At 42.7% G+C, this 15560-nt stretch overlaps 1 long non-coding RNA gene across 5 annotated transcripts in view; it reads left to right on the top strand.

Annotated features, from left to right (window-relative positions):
* LOC308432471 overlaps window positions 1-15560 on the top strand; it is a 155881-nt gene that overhangs the window by 109930 nt on the left and 30391 nt on the right. For all 5 annotated transcript variants that reach the window (XR_013975407.1, XR_013975408.1, XR_013975409.1 and 2 more), the window contains 2 exons: window positions 2098-2222; window positions 2889-3036. This is a non-coding gene — a long non-coding RNA (uncharacterized lncRNA). The remainder of the gene's footprint in view (window positions 1-2097; window positions 2223-2888; window positions 3037-15560) is intronic.

Here is a 15560-nt window from a genome sequence, read left to right as displayed (position 1 = left end):
ACACTCAAAGAAAACACAGACAGAAATTGACACACGTGGACGGACGGACAGACAGCTTGGCACGCCAAGAGACAAACACACAAGAGAAGAGAATTACATGTGTCCAGAAAACCAGAAAGCCAGGACGTCTCCTGACCTTCCAGAGTTTGAAGAACTCTAGAACAGTTTACTTTCTTTTTTCTCCTCTTTCACCATACCATCCCAGAAAAGGGAGAGGACTGCTTCCCTGTTGTTTGAGCATAGACTGGAGGGGCCAAAGGAGCAATGACCCCTTCTGAAGAAAAGCCCTTTTTATTTTTTAATTTACATTTGTCTAATTTTTTTTCTAGGCTCCTAATTTCTTCTTCAGGTTTAGACTCTTCCTAGCTTTCACTTTCACTGTCTCCCGACTCATCGGAAGTATCTGTCGAAGCGACAGACCCCTTTGTCTGTTCATCTTGAACAGTCTCAAGAGTTCTTTCCATTTCAACCCTAATTTCTCTTATTTTAGCATTATCACTTAGGAGAGTATCTTTCACCGACCTCCAAAGAAAGAAATTGGTGACTGATAACAGTACGGAGGAATTCATCTTCCCCATTTTAGTTTCACTTTATGCAGATTAGAAAATAACAGTAACCTTTTAACACTTTTTTGCCCCAATGCGTCCCCCCCACCTTTACTTACAATTGCCGGCTCTCGGGCTCTCGGGGACGATCCTGTCAGAGTCTCCTCAGTTTCCAATCTCGGTGGGACCTCCAGATGACGACGCCCACACCTCCACTGTCACCGAGCCTTGGACAGAGGCCTGGGGGATTGAAAAAGAAGCACACACAGACACACACATATGGGTCACTCAATGATGGATGGATGCCAACTAGGCTTTAGTCGGGACTCCTTTTATATGGGGTGAACAACAAAGCCTGGGGAGGTCAGGTGCAGTCGTGAGTGTACAGAACAGGATGTAGCTCGGATGGATTGTTCTAGGGCGTGGTCAAGAACCACAATGGATACAAGGAAGGAGCTCTTTAGCAAAACACGTGGAGGAAGGAAAAATAAGGCCAGGCTCCAATGGCGGGTTACAACAGCATAGAGCAGCTGCCATCAGAATGTGCAGGGAGAAGGACGAGAGAGGGTAATTCTGGGAGGTGAGCTGGCTCAATCAGTAACGACGTGGTCTTGCTGGCTTTTACAGGGTCTGAGGTCTACCTTAGGGCAGTGGGAGCCACTGACTGTCCTTAAATGAAGAAAGAACATTGGATGACTTTTGCATGTGTATGTGTGTGTGCACATGTGTGTCTGTGTGTGAGTGTGTGTATGTCTGTGTGCGGGTGTGTGTGTGTGTGTGTGTGTGTGTGTGTGTGTGTGAATACCCCAGAAACTGAACCTTGCACATATGACACACAGCTTCAGTCCCAGTCCTATATTTGTTTCAAATTTTATCCAAACGTTTAATGGGAAAAATATCAGTTACTTCTTTGATTTCTCACTAATAATATTTTCTGGTTTTTTATTTAATAAACTTTAAAACAAGATGAATATTTAAAAAAAAAATCTGCTTCATCCTGACTGTGACTTTCCCACCAGACATAATCAGAATCCTAGAGGAAGTCACAAGTTAAAGTTAAGACTCTGTTCATAGTCAATTCTGTTTCTATAACACCCAACAGACAGTGTCTAGCCCAAGTCCAAAACATCTCAGAGTTTGTGTTTCTTCTGCACAGAGTTAATATGGGAATTAATATACATAAGAGAAAAATATCTGATAGGTATAATCAACCTCTGACATTTTGGTTCTGATATCTTATTTTTAACTTCTTTTAATTGGCATGTAATAATCGCTTATATGTACAGGGGAGAGTGTGATGATTCCGTCCATGCATACAGGGTATCCTTCAAGTCAGCAGGATTGGCTGTTCCCTTGTGTTGGACCCCTGTCATGTCTTGTGTTTGGAGCCTGCAAAGGCCTCTCTTGCTATTTGTAAGTGTGAAGTAAGTTGTATAAAATATTCACCCTGTTATGTTAGTTGCTTTCTAACTGGTGTCTGTTATTCAGCCTCCCTCTGTCCCACATCTCCTGCCCTCCAAAGCCTCTTTTTACAACATCATTATATTTCCAGGAAGCAGTTGTACGATGGGGAATGGGTGCACTGTAGCACTAGGGCCAGTGTGGAGGAATTGTCGTATCTCAAAAATGACCGGGATGCAGAGAGGAGGATCTAAGAGACACAAGGCGGTGCTCCAGGTAGGGCCAGAGGCATTCTGATGACTGCAGCCTTTGGTGTGCCGAGCGGGCAAGGGAGGAAGACCTGTTGGGAGGAGCCCAGGGCAGAATCCCTTCCGTTTTTCTGAGGACCATCTGATGTCACTGGGGCTGGGAACTTTGCTGTGTAAGGAGGTTTCGTGATGCGGTCAGACCCTGGCAGCTAGGGAGGACTGGGCTCTTAACACCTGCCAGATTTTTAAAACCGAATCTGTGTGGAACCCAGGCTGCAAATGAGAGGTCTTCAGTACCTGCAGCCAAGCAGGGCCTGACAAGCTGTTTCCATGGAGACACAGAGCCGTGTGCAGGAGTAGGCGGGTTGATCCATTCCAGAGCCTTGGGTCACAAGGCTGTAGCGAGCTAACAGAAAAAAGGGTGTTATTGATCAGAATGGATGTCCAGAGTATTGGCAGTTAATTGAGGTTGTCATAATTCTGGATTAAGTTTAACAAATCAGGATCCTGCTAGCTCCCACTTAGCAAGAGCACAAGGAAACAGACACCAATTCAGCCTAACTAAATGTGCAGACACCCAGCCCAAGCCATTCTGTACCCTTGAGCTTTTAAGTAGTTACATATCTCTTCCAACTGCCGGAGACACAGACAGCAACTGGGGGAGGGGAGCTAATCTCTTTTTCATTTGTTATAGGAATGGCAAAAATATTCAGGAAACCTAAGCCTGACTCTTGAAAAAATTCAGATGCTGGCAGAGCCCCAAACTGGATATTGGGAAGCATTTTGAGAACTACTGTTCCCACAGAGCTCAGAGAGAAGCTTCCAGCACTTTGGAGATGGAGGTCAGATGATTAGTGATTCATAGCTTGCTGCAGCCATGTGAGACTCTATCTCAAAGCAAACACTAGCAAAAAAGGAAGCCAGCAGCAATGACACCCAGATTTGTGGTGTGTGTGTGTGTGTGTGTGTGTGTGTGTGTGTGTGTGTGTGTTAAAATAGACTAGCATGAAGTTTACCTTTGGATATTTAGTTTTTGGTTTGTTCTGGAGTTCTTTGTATAAACAGTCCAGCAACTCACTTTGTAGATCAGGCTGGCCTCAAAATAAGAGATCTGCCTTTGTTTGCTTCCCACGTGCAGGGATTTAAGGTGTGTGTCACCACTGAACATTTTTAAGTGTATAATTTAATGGCATAAAGTACATGCATGATCTTGACTGGGGGTGTAGGTCATTGGTACAGCATGTGCTTAGGATACACCAGCAGTGGGGTCCAAGTAGCACAGTTGTTTTTTTTTTTTTTAAGTATGCTTACAATTTTGTGCATTTTTCATCACTATCTACGTTTTATTTTGGTTAAGTAACAACTCCTCATTAGATTATACATCAGTTCATTTTATGTTGTGATAACAAAATACCGGAGGTAGGATACTGTGTATTGTTTAGTTCGGGATTCTAGTCATTCAAGACCGTGATCCTGGCATCTGCTTGATCTGTTGGACTTCACTGTAGATGGTTTCACAATGGTGGCTGTGCATGTAGAGGAGGTCACGTGGCAAGATGGGGTTCAGTAGAGCAGGATCAATCTGCTTACATGGGAAAAGTTCCCACACTCTGGTAATTTGTCACTGGGCCCTACCACCACACTGGGGAACAACCCTCCAGCACATGAACGATCATCTTAAAAAAGACAACAGACTATATAGCATGTCCTAAAGATACTGACCAGTGTGGTCTGCTGCAGAGTTTATCTTCAGGCAGAGTGACAGTTAATCTTAATTGTTGGCTTAGGATTTAGAAGCAGCATGACTTACCTGTGAGAGGTTATCTAGCTCAGCTCTGTTGACAGGGGAAGATTCACCCTCAAGGCAGGTGCTACCATGGGCTGGAGTCATCTGAGACTGAACACAGGCATCCTCCTGTCTCCTCTGCGTCCTGACTGTGGATGCAGTGTGACCAACCATCTCCAGCAGCCACTGCTGTACCTTCCTGTCACTGTAGACTGTGTCCTTTAGAACTGTAAGCCCTTCCTTCTTTAAGTTGCCTTTGTTAAGGTTTTGTCACAGTACTGAGACAACTAATACAGTTAGGCCATTGCAGGTGAGAAAAGCGGATTAAGCTTGTTTTGGTCAGTTGCTGTTATTTTGGACATGGGGTTGGCATAAAAGTCCCTTACGGTGGGTGAGCTTGATACTCCTGATCTCTGGGAGGAGATTGATTTTAACTCCTTAAAGTAATAAAATCAACTCCTTTTGATCGGCAAGGTATTTGAATGGCTGTGAGCAAAGCTAAGAAGTCAGTATAAATTATGTCAGGGCCACAGGGTCTTTACAGAAATCTTGTTTCTGTAAAGGAAAACTTACTTCCAAAATCAGTGGGACATAATCGTGGGAGAAACTATCTAGAAACCAGCTTCAGTTTAAGTGACAAAAAAATGTTAGTGCTTGAGAGACATGACACACACTTTTATATTTTACACTTATCCTTCAAGAGTTTCATGCATGCAGACAATGTGTTTTGAAAATAGCCATCCCAGGACCCCACTTCCAAATATCCTCAGGGCTCCCTAACGGTTCCTCTTGCTGACTAAACATTCTTTTCTTGCGTTCCTAAGAAACCACTGAGTGGAGTTACTGTTACATATGAAGACCAGAACAGAGCAGATTGTGTATCTGATTACCACAGAAAATTGGACAGTTGCATTAAGTAATTCATGTTTACCACTTTACCAGTTGGCTATTTTGCAATGTGTATATATTACAAAGATTATATTCCACATAATAAATATTCATAATTATTCAGTTGCTATTAAATGTATTTTACCTTAATTTTTTATAATCTCATAAATGAGTACTGAATCTACACCATTTTCATCTCTTTCTCTTTCACCTCCAATGCCTTCCATGCCTTCCACTCCTCTCAAATTCATGACATAGTCTTCTTTATTATGCATATATATGTAACTATATATTATATACATACAATATATACAGATTCAAAAGACTTACTGAGCCTGTGTAGTGTTGCACATATATACATGTGTTTAAGACTGACTACTTGGAATGGATAGCCTATCAGGTGATGAGACATTATTTATATGTAGAACAGTAGATACTAATCGACAAACCAAATTTCCTAACTTTTTACAAACTAAAACTTTATGGATCTTTGCTTATTTATCCAACAAGATCAATGTTTTTAGAATATTGTCTTACTTACTATTTCTGTTGCTGTGGTAAAACACCCAGATAAAAGCAGTTTAAGGGACAAGGGGCTTATTTCGGCTCCCTGTTCAGGTATACAGTCCATCATGGTGGAGAAGACAAGACGGCAGGAGCTTGATGCAGTTGGTTCTATTGTATTAGCAATTAGAAGCAGACATTGATGAATACTTGTCTTCAGTTCCGTTTCCTCATTTTATTTATTCTAGAACTCAGCCTAGGGAGTAGTACTACCCACAGTGGCCAGGTCTTCTTACCTCAAATTACTCTAATCAACAGTGTCTCCTACAGGCACACTCAGAAGCCCATCGTCCAGGTGATTCTCCATCTTTGCAAACTGACAATACTAATCATCACAATCTTCTAGGCCAGGGCTCAGTCTGTACTTCATAGCTCCTAAGTAGCAGGAGCTACTTGAATTTGTAATGTTCAAGCAGACACCACAAGGATACATGGTGCTAATAACAAAGGAAGAGAGAGGAGGAACAGGGTTGATTTGATGAAAACTGTTCTACTGTAAAAATCCAATCTAAGTCTCACAACATGTTTTGGTGAGAAATACTTCAATAAACCATTCCTGAGAACTCAAGTTGAAGGGGGCTGACTATGTACCATCACTCCAAAAACCAGGAAGAAAATTAGGAACTTATAGGTCTTCCGGTTTGTTCTGGTCAGTATCTGTGGTCTTCTGTGCAGTCCTCAAAGCCTCTTCCTTTGGTCTGGGATGTCAAACAGTACTTTGTCTCCAAATCCACCTCCATTTATCAGGGCCTGAACCCTGGAGGGAAGCTCAGGAAGGCATTATTAGCAATCAAGACGATGTTTATAGCTATTAAGATCCTATTAGAAGGCAATTTCCAGAGTGTTGCCGTGAGGAGCTGTGCCGTAACATCAACAGTCATTCAGAATCTGTGGAAAGTTTCCTAAGGGTGTATGGCAAATAATCATTTATTTAAGAAAATCTACTAAAGTTCAGCAAGAGAGTTTATGGCATTGGAACCACATGTGACTCATTCCCTTCCCACCCCCCTGTTCAGCCCAGGTTATAGTGATAGGAGCTCTAACAGCGCTTCCCTCCCCTTCTGTTCCAAGATCACTGCTAGCCAGGGTTTGGTACAGTAGTGTCCAGTGAAAGGCCTGAGGTCAGAGGTGAAGTGCATGGCCATTTGAAAGAGACGTGACATAGTGACTTGCGTGTGGCATAGTGGTTCTTTAAAGGAAATTGATATGCTGCGTGCCTTGGACGAAACAGTCTGTTCCCTGTCTGTTAGTTCCCAGAAAGGCAACGGTCTGATCTTTCAGTATAATTAGCTTGCTCAACCCTTGGAGGAAGTTGTGGATAGGTAGGGATAGTGACAGCTAAAGGCAGCAACTTTTGCTTCCCCACATAGGCTGGTACTGGGCTGAAACCTTCCCACTTTGATTTTTAAATGAGTGCAAATCTCATGTGGAACAGCCTCATCCCGCCCAGTGTTGGAGCATCTGGAGAGAGCTCTGCCTTGCTCTGCTCTCTCCCTTGCAGTCAGACAGGGAGACAGAAGCACTCGGTGAACACACAGTATGTCATGTAGACCAAATGATTGCAAAACCTTTGCGATATAGTCTTCTCTTTCCTCCTTTCTAAAAGAAGATAAGCTTGTGTGTGTGTTTAAATGAAACTTATAGGTAGTCTGACTATTTCAACTTTCAGTTCTGAAAGGTGAGGTGAACACCCAGTTCCACTATGATGCCTAACAAGAGCCACATAACTTTTAACAGCATTATTTATCTACATTTTGAATCTCCCTATCTAGCCCCTAAAGTCATTGTTTAATTGTAGTAAATTGTACATAATCTAAAGCCCCTTGCTTTACCCACACAGTTCAATGGCATTAAGCACATTGAAAACACCACGTTAACTGTCACCTCTTTTAAAGGGTAGCTCTACCCACAAAGAGTGATTCCTATTTTTCTCTTCACCTCCAAACATCTTGCGATTCTATTTAATTCAAACAAGATCACATACTTCATCCTGGCGTTCAGTGACCTAAGACTCTTTCTCTCTGGCTCTGGCTCTTCACACCACCACACACATTCACATGCATTGCATTCTCATGACATTCTTGTTGAGTCCTATCTGGTCATTCCACGGATTGTCTCCTGTTCTCTACTGTCTGATTACTTCTTTATGCCACCACTAAACCAGTTCTTCTCTGTGTTTCTTGTAAACTGGAAGTTAGAACTAAACGCTCAATAAAAATCAGATACACGCTTGGGTAAAGTTCTCTGGGTAATTCTGTGTGGTTTCCACTATATCATTTTAGGTCAAACATAACTTCTAGTTGTCCTGCAGTTGACGAGGCTAACACTGGGTCTCTGGGTTACAGAGATAGTAGCCTATTAGATAAGCCATGGAAGATGAGGCTTGATGATTGCATGCTTTGAAAAGAATGATCCCTGCATCAAATATTCATGTCAAGGAGATGCAGGAGTGGCCTGGCACCTAGGGTGTCTTCTCACAGAGAACAGATGGATAACCTGGTTGTAGTGATGGACTTCTGAGACCTCATCACCTCAGATGTGGAAATGGGAGAAACTGGAGTTCAAGAAAACATTCTGGCTGTGAGAGAATGTGTGTGAAAAAAAAACAACAAACACAGAAGGCAGAGGAAGAGGTAAAAGATACACACATATATATCCCCTCACACACACCCATATACATATACATACACACACACATATATACACACATACACATACACCCACACACATATACATATGTACACACACCCATATATATAGATATATACACGCATACACCCATACCCACCTATATATACACACACACACACACCCATATATATATATACATATATATACACACACCCATACACACACACACACACACACACACACACACACGGGGGGGGGGTGCTAAGTCTCACCTCTTTCTGGAGAAGAGGCCATACTGAAGCTCCAGTTCATCCCAGTGGGAACTGGCTAATCAGCATGGAATATGAACTGTGAGCTCTGGAAGAGTCCGTGTGTACTTTGGGCCTAAGAAGGTTCTCCCCACCTGGTCACTAATCAAAATTTAACCGTATACAAATCACTTTTTATTTTGCTTCTTGCTAACACTTAACTAATGACAACCCTTCGGGAATCCAGGTATTATGGAATTGTTTCTGCAACGTCGTGAAGTAAGTGTGGCCCTCTGCTTTGACAGATGTTCTGGAATTTAGAATAAGGAAGCACTTGCATTTGGATATCAAGTAGATAGATCTTTAGTTGTTTCCTATGCACCACTGATTTTAGAACAAGGGGAAAATCTACCCCCCTTCCGTGTTTATCTCTTGACTGTTAGCCACCGGGAGAGCCATCTCGGTGAACATTTGTAGAATTAAGTTAAAGAACTTCATTGTTGTTTTAAACTAAAACTTCCGAACCTCTAAGGGGGAAAAATAACAAGTTATTTTTAATCTCTAAAGAAATACTTTGTTTAGAGCAGTCAAATCCGTATGTCTGCTAGCCTCTGCCCAAGGTTGCCCTGGATTTCTGGGTTCCCAGAGGCCTTTTGGTTACTATTGTCTATCTGTTTCTATGTTTTGGGTTTTGTTGTGTTGTTTTTCAGTAGGCGGTTGTTGTGAGTCTTCTGCATAGGCAACAGAATTTGACCTTAGGATATGGGTTAGGCTTGTATTTTTATTTGCAGCTAGAGTTAAGCCATCTATCTACCTTCTCTTCCATTTCTGGGGTAACTTTTACAGAATCTAGATTGAACAAGTTACCAACCAGATGGGAAAGGTAATTTTAAAAAAGTAATCTCTTGGAGGTATTAACTCCTTGGCGACAGCACTCCAGTGGGACCTGCCTGCCCACCTCTTGTCTCCATAACGATTGCTAACTGCTGGGTCGTAAAGACTCCATGGGCCGCCAGCGAGGCCCAGTGGTCTAAAGCTTGCTTCCTTCCCTTTCTCAACCCTTTTCTTTCTTATCCTCCCGTTAGTGCTCCCCCTACACCTCCTCCTGCCCTGCCCTTCTTCCTCCCCATCAGTGTCATGGACTGGTGTGCTCCCCTTATTCCCCCTATTTGCGTTAGCAAACTTGTTTTCTAGAAGGCTCCTTCTGCTGCACATCAGCCTGCAGTTATGACACTCAGTGGAATGAAAGGAAAGGAAGAGTCCCAGGGAAGGACAGGCTGTGCTTGGTCCAGGTGCTGACTCCCCTCTGGCCAATTTCCATCCGTTTTGAACTGCCAGCTGCAGTTTCTAGGCCAGGTTCTCCAGACTCTGAGTTCTATGAGGGTTATATCAGAAGCTTGTGAACTGCATTCAGGACATTAAAATGCCTGGGAGATTTTATATATCACCCACATCAAAGCCTGAAGAGATTGACTGGGAAAATAAAGAATGTCATTCTTTGGCAGGAGGGATAGGGACAAGACTGAAAGGTGTGGGAAGAGTTCACCAGGTAAGCACACTGTGAAAACCATAGCCCACATGAGGAAACCTGGACACCGATTGTTGTGTTATCTGGTGCAAGGTATCTGGAGCCAGGAGTGATCCAGCAGGGTCTCCAGTCCTAGCACTGGGAAAGCTGAGTTGGGAGGACCTCACATTCAAGGCCAGGTTGAAGCATTTTAGTGAGATTCTGTCTGAAAAACAAAACAAAATAGGGTTGAGGACGTAGTTTAGTTGGTGGAGTGCTTGCCTAGCATGGTGAAGCCCCAAGGAGCCCTGGGTCCCATTGCCTGTGCTGCTCACCAGTCATGGTGACACGTGCTTGTAATCCAGGAGGACAGCTGGAGGATTGGACGCCCAAGGTTATTTATTCTCAGCTACAGCGCAAGTTCAAGGCTACCCTGAGCAACATGAGACTGCCTCAAAAACCAAACCAAAAGAAAACCACCACCAGCAGCAGCGATGATGATGATGATGATAATAATAATAACAATAATAACTTATTTAATTAGGGGGTATAAATAGAGAGTATAGGTGTAGAAACAAGGTCAACTAGAACCGAACTTCTAGTAAGACTTGCGCAATTTACCCAGACATCTCTGGATCTGTCTCAGTGTATTCATCTATAAAATAAGGCTGATACTTTCTGTGATGACCTCAGCTAATGTGTGTTATCCATCAATTCAGTGCCTACAACAATAAAACCTAGGTTTTTAAATAAGTGTTTATTTAGAGATAAAATCTTTACTTAAGCTTCCTCTGTGTGTGTTCGTATGTGTATGTGAGTGTGTGTGAGTATGTGTGTGTGTGAGTGTGTGTGAGTGTGTGTGAGTATGTGTGTGTGTGTGAGTGTGTGTGTGTGTGTGTGTGTGTGTGTGTGTAAGTGTGTACATGGCTACATTCATCTTCTTTAATATTCATTGAAGCCAGATATAGTGATATTTAACAATAATCCTAACATGGAGGAAGCTGAGGCAAGATAATTCTAGTTCAGGGCCAGTGTGATGCGCACAGCAAAACCATGTATCAGAGAGAGGAGAAGGAAAGAAAGGAGGGAGGGAGAGAGGGAGGGAGGGAAGGAAAGGAGGGAGGGAGGGAGGGAGGGAGGGAAGGAAGGAAGGGATAGAAGAGGAGGAGGAAGGAAGGAATTTCATGGCTAGTCCTAGGGCTCTGACCAGGGGATGGACAGGGAAGTCCCATGCCCTCCGTGTTAACACGAGGACCTTATACTGGACACAGTTCTCTGCACCTGCTGAAACCCACTTGTTCCTCTACTTGATGGCTTTGTGAGGTTTCTGCTATTATCTTAAATTTAACATTTATTTATTATGACTGTGTGTGCGTGCAAGAGTGCGTGTGATATGTGTGACATGCTGTAGTGAAGATGTGGACTTCAGAGGATTCTGGCACTGGTTTTTTTCTTTTCCCTTTACATGGGCTCTGGGAATTCAACTCAAGTTGGGAGGCTTGAGCAGAAAACACTCTTATCCATTGGTACATCTTGTTATCCCTCCCTTTGCTCCCTCTTTAAGACAAGCTTTTAGTCAAGGCCCAGGCTGGCCCGAGAATCACTGAGCTCCTCTGAGTTCAGCCTGTCAAGTGCTGGAATTCTCCCGTAAACCTCCAGCTTTCTCTGATTTTCACATAGCTATGGTGACGAGTTGCCTGGTTATCTATAAGATTTGGGATTTGAAGTGGCAAGAAAATGGGATGCAGATCAAGGGTCTGGAAAAGACGCCACTGAAGTAGAACTCAGCCTCAGGACAAGAAGCCGCAGACCAGTCTTCCCAGGGGAACAGTGCATTCCTTCTTTCTTGGTCCAAAGGGGCTCGTCCAAGTACTTGTTTTTCCATCTCTTACCTCATCTCTCCCCGTTCCCCGCACCTCAAACCTCAGCTCTCTCAAAATCCGTTCCTTTCTCTCGCTCACCTGAGAGAGAAAGCAGTTTACCATTTTCCTCTCAGCAGTCCAGGTTAGCCCTGAGGAGCAGGAGCTCTCTAGCATTCTCAGGAGCCCTGGCTGCCCCCACTAAAGTGTTGGTAAACCGCTTCTACAGAGATGAGTCTTAGACTCCAGCTTTTAGCTTAGTGTTTAGGAGTACAGGCAGGACAGATTTGAAACTTCTATTCTGATTTAAGCCGAATTTATCCCTTATTATTTGAAAGACTGTAACAAGTTTGTTTTTTTGTTAATGCTTTCCATCAGCACATTATTATTTATTGTTCTTAATACCTTGAGGCTACTTGAAGACAGTCTTAAGTCTCAAAGTTCGTAAGTAAACAAATGTTTCCTCATAACATCTTCAGGCAAGTACCCAAAGGTCTCATTTTCAACATGATGTTTGGGTCCCTAATTGTCCTTTAGGACTGTGCTCAACCACATCTTATAATCACCTAAAAAAATACACTCTTGGACATAAAGTTGCTTAACAATTTATTTGTTCTTCTTAATCAGCCTGTTCAGACAAAATAGAAAACAAAGGCAGAAACAAGTAGGTTTTGATGCGGCTTTATTTGGACTCTAGATCAATGACATCAGTGTTGGGGATTCACATGGTGGCTGTTTGGAGATGGTTATCTACTGTTCCTCATGTCCAGGGGCCAGTTAGTGTGTTCAACAGAGGAGCACAGGTAGTCTGCATGGTCCCATGGGAATGTCTAAGGCTTCCAATTTCATTCCAGAACCTGCTAGATACTATAATATTTAATGTTGGTATTGGTACCAAATGCCTTCTTTATTTTAGAAAATAAAAAGATTTATTTCGTGTGTATGAATGTTTTTTTTTTGCATACATGTAAGTACACTGTGTGCATACCTGATGCCCGTGGAGGCCAGAAGGTGACGGATGCCCGGAATGGGAGTTATACCTGATAGTAAACCACCATGTAGATGCTGAGAATACTCAGGTCTCGTGCAAGAACAAGTGCTCTCAGCCACTGAGGCAACTCTCCAACCACTGGATTCCTTCATTTACCCTGATCATCTGAGACTCCAGAGACTTACTCCTCTCTCTTCCTACTGTGACCCAGAGGAAAGTTGGGAAATGGGGTCAGTTGGTCAGGGTAGGCAAATTACAGCAACTGATCCCCAAATTTCAATGAGTTGACCCAGTACAAAAGAACCACTGTCCTCATAATCCTGTATGCACTTAGAAGAGGGGCCACCTAGTAATTCAAGAACACAGGCTTCTTCCAAACTGTGACTCTGTCTCCCCCAAGGTTACTTCCATTCAGCCAGTGAGGCAGGAAGCCTTCAGAGAACAACCCCATAGGGATCTTTATAATGAAGGGGCAGGGAAGTTGGCATCTAGTCACTAACAGCAGCCAATGATCCTGTCCAACTTCCAGAGAGGTTAGTTAGGAAGGGTGGGTAAGAGCTGTATTCCTCTTGTCAGTTTATGCCACAGAGGGCTTCTCAGGCAAGCATGTAGTCTTGTCCTTCTATGTAGCTAAAACAAGTGTCCCAAATAACTATGCTACCCCTTTCGGTTCATTCCACACTTAGATCTTATGTGTGTCTCTTGGTCATTTTGTGGGAAAAAGTCTTCCAACATCAGCATCTATCTCATGATTACTGTGAATCAGCTCAAATGGGAACTTACTTGTATCTACACAGCCATCTCTAGAGTTTCCAGATACCTGGACTAAGACAGTGTAGAGGTGTTGGCTGTAAACTGCTCTTGCGCTTGCACCTTGCCTGCCTTGCCTGATTGTTCCCATGGAAATACTGGCTTGGGATCTGCATGAAGCCTCGTGGATTATCTAGCCAAACTAAGATCTATGCGAATATAAAGGTGTTATGAATATGTAAAGAATTACTCTCATACCTACATTAGTCCACTGGAGCTACCATAACAAAACACTGTAAGTTGAGTAGCAGACATTGTGTCTTGCCATTTTGGAGGTGGGAAAACCAGAAACTTTGGTGTCTGCTTTCTGGGTCAAGGATGGAACCCTCTTAGTGGATCTACATGTGTCCCAAGAGGTGAATGGGCCACTTGGGGTGAGCATTCCTAAGGGCTCTGGACCTGTGAGCTAATCACTTCCCCAAACTCCTATTTCTAAATATCATTTTAAGGAACAGAGTTTGATGTATGAATTTAAGGGAGGCATAAAATTTCAGGCCATAACATTTCCAATGCCTCTTAAAAAAACATGAACATTGTTTGGAAGGCTGAGATAGGAAGACTGGGTTGGCTTGAGGCTAGTCTGGACTCCAAAAGCCATACCCTGTCTCAAGAAATTAAAAATTTTTTGTTTTTTCTCAATCAGTATACTTTTTGTCGTTGTCAGAGTTCCTTTATCAACAGCAACCTTTCCTCTCGTTTTTCTCATTTACCAGTTTACAAAGACTATTCCATAGTTCAGCCAGTTCAGAGACCTCCATGCGTCCTTACCCACTTCTGCTGAGCTGTTAGCTTCCTCGAGTTATGCTTGTTCATTCCTTATATAAAGGGTTATATAAACGTGGACTGGTGAGGACTTACGAGGCTGGTAAGTCTTGGTGTGCACTATGAACTGCTTCTCTAACGTTGGTGACTTTTTGCTGTTTAATCCTGACTTCACATTTATAATCAGGCTATACCTTTCTGTGACTTACCTGGTTAGAGGACAATCTTCATGAATGTATATGTTCATTTCTTTATGCATTCAGCCATTCCAAAGTATTTATTGAGTAAATGTTGTGGACAGTGTGTTAGCTGTTAGAGACAGGACAAAGAAAAATAGATGTAAGGCCTTTGTCCCCATGGAGGTTATTAGAAAAACATATCCCAAATAAATGATAATGCTCATATTGGCCATAATTGTTTTGCTTGCATGAAAAAAGTTATTTTCTTCTTAATCTTGGATAATATCGAATCATTTCTTTTTTTTCAAGTGAGTTTGTTTTGTAAAAACTAGGTTTTCCCGTTAAGTAATTATTCATTGCTTTTTCCATTCATTTAAACCATTTCTCAATTCACTCAGTCAGTATAAAGCTACTCTTCAGCGTCTTCGCTAAGCTTCCAGAATACAAGTATGAAATGGCAAGATTCCCACCTGCAAGAGTCATAGCTAAGCATGATGATTGCATGTTTGGGACGGAACTGCTGTGCCGAAATATGCGACAGCAGCCATGTAAAGAAAGAAAGATTTGTGTTGGCTCAGAATCACAGTAGAGAACGCTTGGCCAAGCGGGTGTGAGTCACAGGCAGCCACCGTCAGGAAGAGAGGGAGAGCAGTGCTCTGCTCTCTGTTCCTTTTTGTCCCTTTGAAGTCTCCAGCCCTTGATACGGTAGCATTCACATTTAGGGTGAGTTTTATTACCCCGCCCCCCACGAGAGTTTTCTGGAAGACACACTCAAAGATTTGTCTTCTAGATAGTCATACATTCAGTCAGTCTGACAATGAAGGTTAAACATAATCAATCTATCCCATGTCACAGTGATACCTCCAAATATCAGTTAAAGTCCTAATGGTTCACCCCTGGCCAAGAAATCTCATTTTCATCTCATAATGCAAAATTTATGTAGTCCGTTTCTGAAACTTTCCAGTCTGAATGCTGTCCAAATGTCCAAAATTCAAAGACTTTTCTAAGACTTAAGGCGGTTCCCTTACTGTGAGCTCTACAAAACATAATCAAATTTCATACCTCCAGCACAAACTGCACAGAGTAAAGATTCCCATTCTGAAAGTGAAGAATAGGCACACAGCAAGAAAAGATTGCACCA

Source organism: Micromys minutus (assembly GCF_963924665.1).
Source record: "Micromys minutus genome assembly, chromosome: 18".
Taxonomy (NCBI): domain Eukaryota; kingdom Metazoa; phylum Chordata; class Mammalia; order Rodentia; family Muridae; genus Micromys; species Micromys minutus.
This window is presented reverse-complemented; position numbering and strand designations above follow the sequence as displayed.